This window comes from Dipodomys spectabilis, unplaced genomic scaffold (genome assembly GCF_019054845.1).
Source record: "Dipodomys spectabilis isolate Male_0828 unplaced genomic scaffold, ASM1905484v1 ptg000191l, whole genome shotgun sequence".
Taxonomy (NCBI): Eukaryota; Metazoa; Chordata; class Mammalia; order Rodentia; family Heteromyidae; genus Dipodomys; species Dipodomys spectabilis.
In genome coordinates this window covers 3,854,232-3,861,998 of record NW_024870868.1, presented here as the reverse complement: position 1 = coordinate 3,861,998, position 7,767 = coordinate 3,854,232, and the positions used below count along the sequence as shown (strand labels likewise).

Sequence of the window (7,767 nt, the reverse complement as noted above, 5' to 3'; positions counted from 1 at the left end):
AGTTGTGCTGGTAGTTTTAGTATGGTCTTGTTTGTGATCCTTTGGGTAAATGAACAAAAGTGGGATTGCTGGGTCATAGGGGAGCTTTATGTGGAGTCGTTTCAGGAAACTCCATACTTCTTTCCAAAGTGGTTGAAGAAGTTTACACTCCCACCAAGAATGCAGTAGGGTTCCCTTGTGGCCCCATCCCCTTCAGCATTTGTTGTTGTAAAAATATGGACTGCTTCACGAATTTGAAAGTCATCCATGTGTATGGGCCATGCTAATCTTTTTTGTATCATACCGATGTTAGTGTATGGGCTGCCGGATTAAGCACAGAACATTTTTTATATAGAAAGTGTAATTGATTTTCTTAAACTAGACAATTCCACAAAAAAGTAAGTTCAAAAGAATTTTCATGAAATTTTAGAATCATGCATTTCTTACACAAGCACATATTTTTGATGTTGGCATAATTTGTGGAGGGGAAGGGAAAAATGTTTAAATAGGGATACAGGTAGACCCATTGCAACGGTGAAAGGAACTTCACAACTTTGGCACCTCTACTACTGCCATACCTGCAGATTGTAATTTGATTGCTTATTTTGAGGTAGCATCACAATGCCTGGGCCTGCTTGGACTGTGGTCATCCTAACACAATCAAAATACATTGCACCCAGCAAATGGTTAGAGTTTCCTGAAACTTCTTTTTTTTTTTGTCTGGGCTTGCCTGGAACTGAAATTCTCTAATCTCTGTTTTCTAAGTAGATACTATTACAGGTTTGAGTCACTTTATCCAGTAAAAGTATACAATTTCAAGATATCTTGATATTGCCTATATTTGTGCTTAACATATATAGCTAACCTTAATTTTCTCCCTCTTTTGTTTAATACTCTGAGTTGAAAACATTGACTTTCTTGCTATACATGGCTTTGTTTTGGGTGGAATCCCATCACAATCCAAAAAATCTCCCAAAAGTTTATGTCAAATCATGGAAAAGAAGGCTGCAGGTTAGGAAAAAAAAAACACTGATCCTTAACTTACATTTGCAGTATATTTATAGTGTTAGTCAATACTTTCTGAAGTATGAGAAGAGAAGGAAGAGAGAAATGTGAAAGATGTCAGGTCTCTGCGGAATTTCTGTAGTTGTCACTTCATGTTATATTCTTCCTTAAAAATTGCTTTATTAAAACCCTCTGAGTGAATATTGGTTGGGCTGTTTGGTAACCTTACCCAAGAAATGACGCTGATTTTAGAAGGCTGATGATTTGGTAAATAAAGGAATAATGAGAATGAGCACTGATATTGTCACAGAATGAGCCGACAAGGTTCATTGCTGAACAGCAAAAGAAAGCAGTTTCAAGTCCGATGATGCACATTGGAACATATACAGATAGATACATATATGTATACGTATACAAACACACGTGAAAAAGTATATATCCAGTAGAATATAGAGAGAAAGTTGGTGTGACAAGTATTAAACTATATCAAACTGGTTTCAGGAAAGGTAAAGTAAAATATCAATAGTTTAGCATAGATTTTGCATAGATTTGTAAAGGATGAAAATTCTTTCCTCATTTTATACTTTACAAATATCTTTAGTACATTTTAAGTTTTTTTTATATTGTAGTTGGAACATCTATATAATGCTGAGAATTGGAATTACATAAAGTATGCAATATGAATAGGCCAGCCAGTATAGGAAAGTTCATGAGATTCTTATTTCCAATTAACCACCAGGAGAAATGGAGTTCCAGTTCAGATTTTATGTAGAGCACTGGCCTTGAACACAAAAGCACCAATCAGGCTGTGAGTTTAAGCCCTAGGATCTACAGAAACAAAAACACAAAATATAACTTGGAGTTAGATATTTTATAATGAAGCATTTTTATATACTCTACATTGTTAGAAAGACTAGATTTCTGTGATGTCTTTATAACCTATCATAATAAGTGATATTGTCCATTTATTAAGCAGAAAGGCTTACTCAGATTTATAAGTTTGAAGGTTTCAGTGTATGTTCAGTTGGTTTTATTGCTTTGGTGGCCTGTGACAAGACAATGTCAAGGTGAGGAGTATGTCAAAAAGAAATGTTTTTGATCTAGAATGATTAAAAGAGAAAAGAAAGTAGATGAGTGTGCATGTTCTCAGAGGTTTCACTCTGAAGAACTTAATCTCCAGAAGAACTATGCAGGTATTCTCCACAGTCTGGGAGGAAATGGAAAGTCATTTTTCTTTAACACATAGGTCTTTCTGGGGCATTCTAAATTCAAATGGCAACATCCTCACCAGTGATAACGAATTGTCCAGGGGGGGAAGCAAATAGATATTTCTATAAATTCCAATCAGATCTCAGCAGACTAAATATTTTATGGAATTCCTATTAAAATACTTTCTTGCAGACTGACTGCGTCTTCATACTACATATTTGTATATCTGTATGTATGTGTGGGTTTGAATAAACTAATATAGCAATGTGGCAAATTAAAGTATTAGTAAGGCCTTTCTCTTCTCATATCATGAAAGCCTGCCACAATTCTCAATCAAATCCCATTCAAGATTCAAATTTTAATGCTGTCCCAAAACTTCTGTATGCAAACCCAGGTACATTCACTTCATTTAAGACGGCAATGATATATGAAAATTTTAAGTCTTCCATGGAAAAAAATTGTATTAAGCGAAGTTAGCCAGGCCGAAAGAAACTTAGGTCCATTGTTTCCCTTAATTGCAATAGCTAGTATATGTCTGAGTCATGCAAAAAGTCAGATAAGTTGATGTTAGGGAAATGAACCCTAATATATGTATTCAAATGTTTTTTTTTTCTTTTAGGTGATTGTTTCTAACACATTTATAAGATTATTTCTTTGTTGCTTTGTATGTCCCTCTCCCATGGTATAACCCCTGCTTTCACTGTATTTGAGGTTGGTAAAATTTGTGAAGGGGAAGGGAAAAAAGAAATGTTTAAATAGGGGTACAAGTGGATACATTCCAACAATGAGATGTACAAGTCGTTATATGGAAAAACGAACTTTACAACTTTGGTGGGGGCGGGGATGAGGATTGGGTAGAGGAGCAGGGGAGGGAGGATGGGAAGGGATGGGAAGAGTAAACAAAGGAGGAAGCTACAGTGCTTGATAAGAAATGTACTCATTATCTTGCCCATGTAATTGTAACCCCTCTGTACAGTATTTTCACAAGAAAAAAAGAAACAAAGCAAAATTTAACTCTTCCAATTACGTTGTCACCAAGGAAACATGTACAATATTTCCTTAAAAAATATCTAGATTGTAGAACTTTAGCCAGAAAATTGAAGGAGTATACATTATAGGATTTAATTTAAATATTTAGTCACTGAAATGGATATTCTATATCCACAACTTAGAGCCCTTTCAAAATACATAATTGCAAACCTCATCTATTACCATCTTCTGTGAAGACAGTCCTTGCTGAAAACGAACCAGATGTGGTAAACCAATTAAAATGTACGCCATTGTCAAATGCTGTTGTTTTAAAGCATGGAAGTGATAGAACAATTAATGCCAGTGAACAGATGGTTCTAAGGAGTATGGATAGTGATTACTTTGGACTCTAGGTGGAAAAATCCACAGATGTTTCAGATTGTGCTTCGTTTTGGCATTTGTGAGATATACTTTAAAAAGCACAATGAATGAAAGCATGTTGTTTTATAAAGATTTTCTGACTGACAAACCAGGGAAAGAAAACTTATTGAAATATTTCAAATGAGAAGACAGACAATAGGGTGGGTAAGATGTGGTATGCAGCTTTAAATACAGACTGAAGCAAAACAAAGAATGGGAAAATTTTTTTTCCTTAAAAGCTTTCTGGGTGTATTGTGCTATACACTATAATGATGAAATGATCATTTCTTTGGAAAAGTCATGAAAAAACATTGTCACCTGTTGAATTTCTTTATAAAGTGAATCTTAAATGACAAGAATGAAGAAATTTAAATATGTTAATAAAACATTATCAAGTATTACTTTAATTTTTGATTAAAAGTTAAAGCAAACCGGCAGACTACTAGTCCATTAACATTTATGTTTCCTGTCATATTTATTTTCCTTTTGTTCCTCTTTTTTGGGTGGTGATATTTTTTTTCAGAAAGGCAACCTAGTCTTAACCATTACCCACAAAATTTATGCTGTCATAGAATCAGAGTTTTTTTTTTTATTAAATTAAGACAATAGTAGGCTCATTTTATGCCAAACCAAAACATAAACAGCAAAAACATTTTTCACTAAAAAACGATTCATAAAAAATCATGAGGTGGAAAAGGCTCTGGAGGACAGGTCTAATCCAGGCGCCGGAGGAAAGGCTTAGGAAAACACCTGAACATGTGGCATCACAATGCAGCGCAGCCGGTGCAAAATGCAAGTATCCCTTACATGGGGTGCCCTGGAGGTTCCAATCCTGGGTGTCCACCTCCTTTGTGCCCACAACCTGTAAATCCGGCCATTCCTCCTGGTCCTGTTCCCGGGTGTCCCTTTCCTCCAGGACCTCCCCAGGGGAACCCAGCTTTCCCTCCATGTGGGCCCTCTTACCCTGTGCCACAGTCACAGTATCCAGGATACCAACCCTCAGGTCCTTACCCACCCCATGCCCACCACCTGCACCTGGCATGTGTCCTGTGAATCCCCTGGCTCCTGGCATAGGCCCACGAGCCCCAATGGACAAGAAAACACTGAAGAAAATGAAGAAAACACATAAAAAGATGCACAAACACCACAAGCATGGCAAGCATTCCTCCTTTTCCTCCTTCTCTTCCAGCAGAGACTCTGACTGAATTCAGGGCCTGGACCCTCCCCTCAAGTCTCACCAGTTTTGCTCTCATCAAGCTTCTGCTGTGGTGTTGTACTAGGGGGAAATTAGCGCTCTGATCCCCACCCCACCCTCATCTGAGCCTTACCCTGCTGTTCAGCCCTGACTGGCTAGGGAAATGGATAAAGTATTTCTGTGGGCTAGTAAAGACCATCTCCTTCCTGGTTGATTGATTTTTTTGTTTTCTTTTTCTTTTTTTTTTGGTTCGAGACTGGGACTCCAGCTCAGTACCTAATGCTTTTACTCATTGGCTGGCACTCTACCAATTGAGCCGTGCCTCCAATATCAAGAGCTGAAGACTTTAACAGAGGAGCAGTTTCTTGAAGATGGTGAACCTCTGAGCTAAATGCTGAAGACAAGTTTAAATTCTGTAAAATGTGATTTTTTTCCTTCCATTTCCGTTTGTAATACGTGTGGTTGGTGGAAATTTCATTATGATAAAAAAAAACCTGTATTTTTTTTATAAAGGTAGCATACTAGGATCATTTAGAGCTAGATATATTCCCAGTAGGCCTCTTAATGATTTCATTAACTGCAAGGCTGCCTTGATTCAAAGCAAGAGTCCATTGGTTGATGAGCTTTCTGGAAATGTAATCTCTACTCCTTAGCTCAGGTCCTACTCTCATTTTCCAATTCTCAGTCCAAATAAAGCTATTTTTTTCTGGTCAAAAAAAATCATGAGGATTTGGGGAAAGATGGAGGAAGAGAAGCTGGAGGGTAAACAAGCTCTTACATAGAAAGCAGTTTTAATGTTCCAGTGAACAGTCCTAGGCTAGAGAGTCACACCAAGTGTGCCATCACAGTACAGAGAGTTTGGCCAAAGAGGGAAAATCCAGGCAAGATAACAGATCTGAGCACTTGCCAGGAGCCACAGCTGAGGTGGCAGTAGGGACAGCGCCACTGGCTGTAGCCCCCATCCCTACAGAGAGAGTCCACGACAAAGGCCCCAGATGTGGCCAGTGAGTGGATTCTACTCAACACCAGCAAGAACTAACAAGGAGCAGATATCTTCATCCTGCAGATCACAGACCAGAGACGACGCAGGAAACAACACTCTGTCATGAGTAGAATCCTGATATCCTCACTCCTTCTCAGGGAGCAGAGGGAAGGCCACCCATCCCCCACTACCAGAGATCTCCATCTAAGATACTGACCTCCACAGGGCTGAACAGTTAGCTCCAACTCAGGTATATGAATTCCGACTCATGATAATCAGGTGACAGAATACTTAATGAATAATCCAGAAGAGAGTTCCCAAAAAGCTCTACAAGCACTACTGGTATACATGGTGAATGAATACATTGAAAACTTGTAAAGGACTCATTGTGAGCATGATAGAGAGTGAGAGGGGGCAAAGCAAAGATTAATACAGGAATCTTGTGAGCATGAGGAAGCTACTCAAAGATTAATATAGGAATTGCACACGAGCAGGTTGAGAACAGTCAAAGAGAAATACAGAAATCGCATGAGAAGGCTGAGATCAGTCAAAGAGAAAGACAGGAATTGCATGATCGTGAGGAAGCTGTTCAAAGAGTAATACAGGAATTGCAAGAGAGGGATGAGAATACAGCAAGATCAATAAAGGCATTCATGGAATCCATGAACAGACAGCTGAATGAATTCAGGGAGACCACAAAGGGAATGCTCAATAGAGCGCAAGAAAAGTAATGGGAGCCCAAGGAAACCATAACGAATCAAGTAAGTGATTTGAGAAGAAACACTGACCACCAAATTAAGGAAGTAAAGTTTATACAAGACCTAAAACAAAATTCCAACGAACAATTTGAAGCCATCAACGCCAAACAATTAGAAGGAAAAGAAATAAAAACAAAGTAGAAAGTCTTGAGAGTTGGTTAGACCATGCAGAAGATCGAATCTTGGGCATTGAAGACAGCCTAGATATTATAAATAAAGAATGTATAACTATCCAAGACAAATCCAAGAAATATGATAGATCTATTCAACATTTCGAAAGCACCATCAGAAGGCCTAATCTGAGGATAATGGGTGTAGAGGAGCACCTAGAGACAGAAGTTAATGGTTTAGGAAATTTATTTCACAGAATCATAGCAGAGAACTTCCCAAACATGCAAAAAGATAGGCCTATTCAGATACAAGAAGCTTTTAGAACCACCAAACAAGACTTACAAAAGATACTTGAAGATGTCCTACACATAGAAAACCAACTAAACCACAATAAAGGCCAAGAAACAGGCTCCAAGGGAATAAAATTAAAACTTAACACCAAAAGCCACCAAAGAAAGTCCTCTAACACATGGAGGCTGAACAACACACTGTTGAATCACCAGTGGGTCATGGAAGAGATTAGAAAGGAAATGCAAATGTTCATGATATTCCACAACAATGAACACATAAATTACCAGCTCCTCTGGGACACAGGAAATGCAGTAATCAGAGGCAATTTTATAACTCTGAGATCATACATCAACAAATTAGAGAGATCTGAAACCAACAATTTAAAGAGACATCTGAACCTCATTGAAAAAGAGCAACCAAATAAACTCCAATCCAATAGATTGAAAGAAATAATTAAAATTAAATCAGAATTAAACGAATTAGAATCCAAAAAAAAAATCATAGAATCAACAAAACAAAGAGTTGGTTCTTCGAAAAAATTAACAAAAATTGACAGATGCTTAGCAAATCTTATCAGAAAAAGAAGAGCACACACGGAAATAAACAAACTCAGAAATGTGCATGGAAACATCACCACAGAAACAACCAAAAGCCAGAACATTAGAAGGGAATACTTCTCAAACCTTTATGCTAATAAGTTTGAGAACCTGGTAGAAATGGACCTTTTCCTAGCAAATATTGACATGCCAAAACTAAACCAGGATGAGTTTAATCAAATTAACAGGCCCATATCAAGCATTGAGATAGAAGCAGCAATAAGAGAACTCCCATCTAAGTACCAATGGATT

At 37.6% G+C, this 7,767-nt stretch overlaps 1 non-coding gene across 1 annotated transcript; it reads right to left on the bottom strand.

Annotated features, from left to right (window-relative positions):
- Positions 1-209: 209 nt before the first annotated feature.
- Positions 210-316, bottom strand: LOC122121614. The gene has a single exon (XR_006149981.1). It is a non-coding gene; the product is annotated as a U6 spliceosomal RNA (small nuclear RNA).
- Between the last annotated feature and the right edge of the window lie 7,451 nt (positions 317-7,767).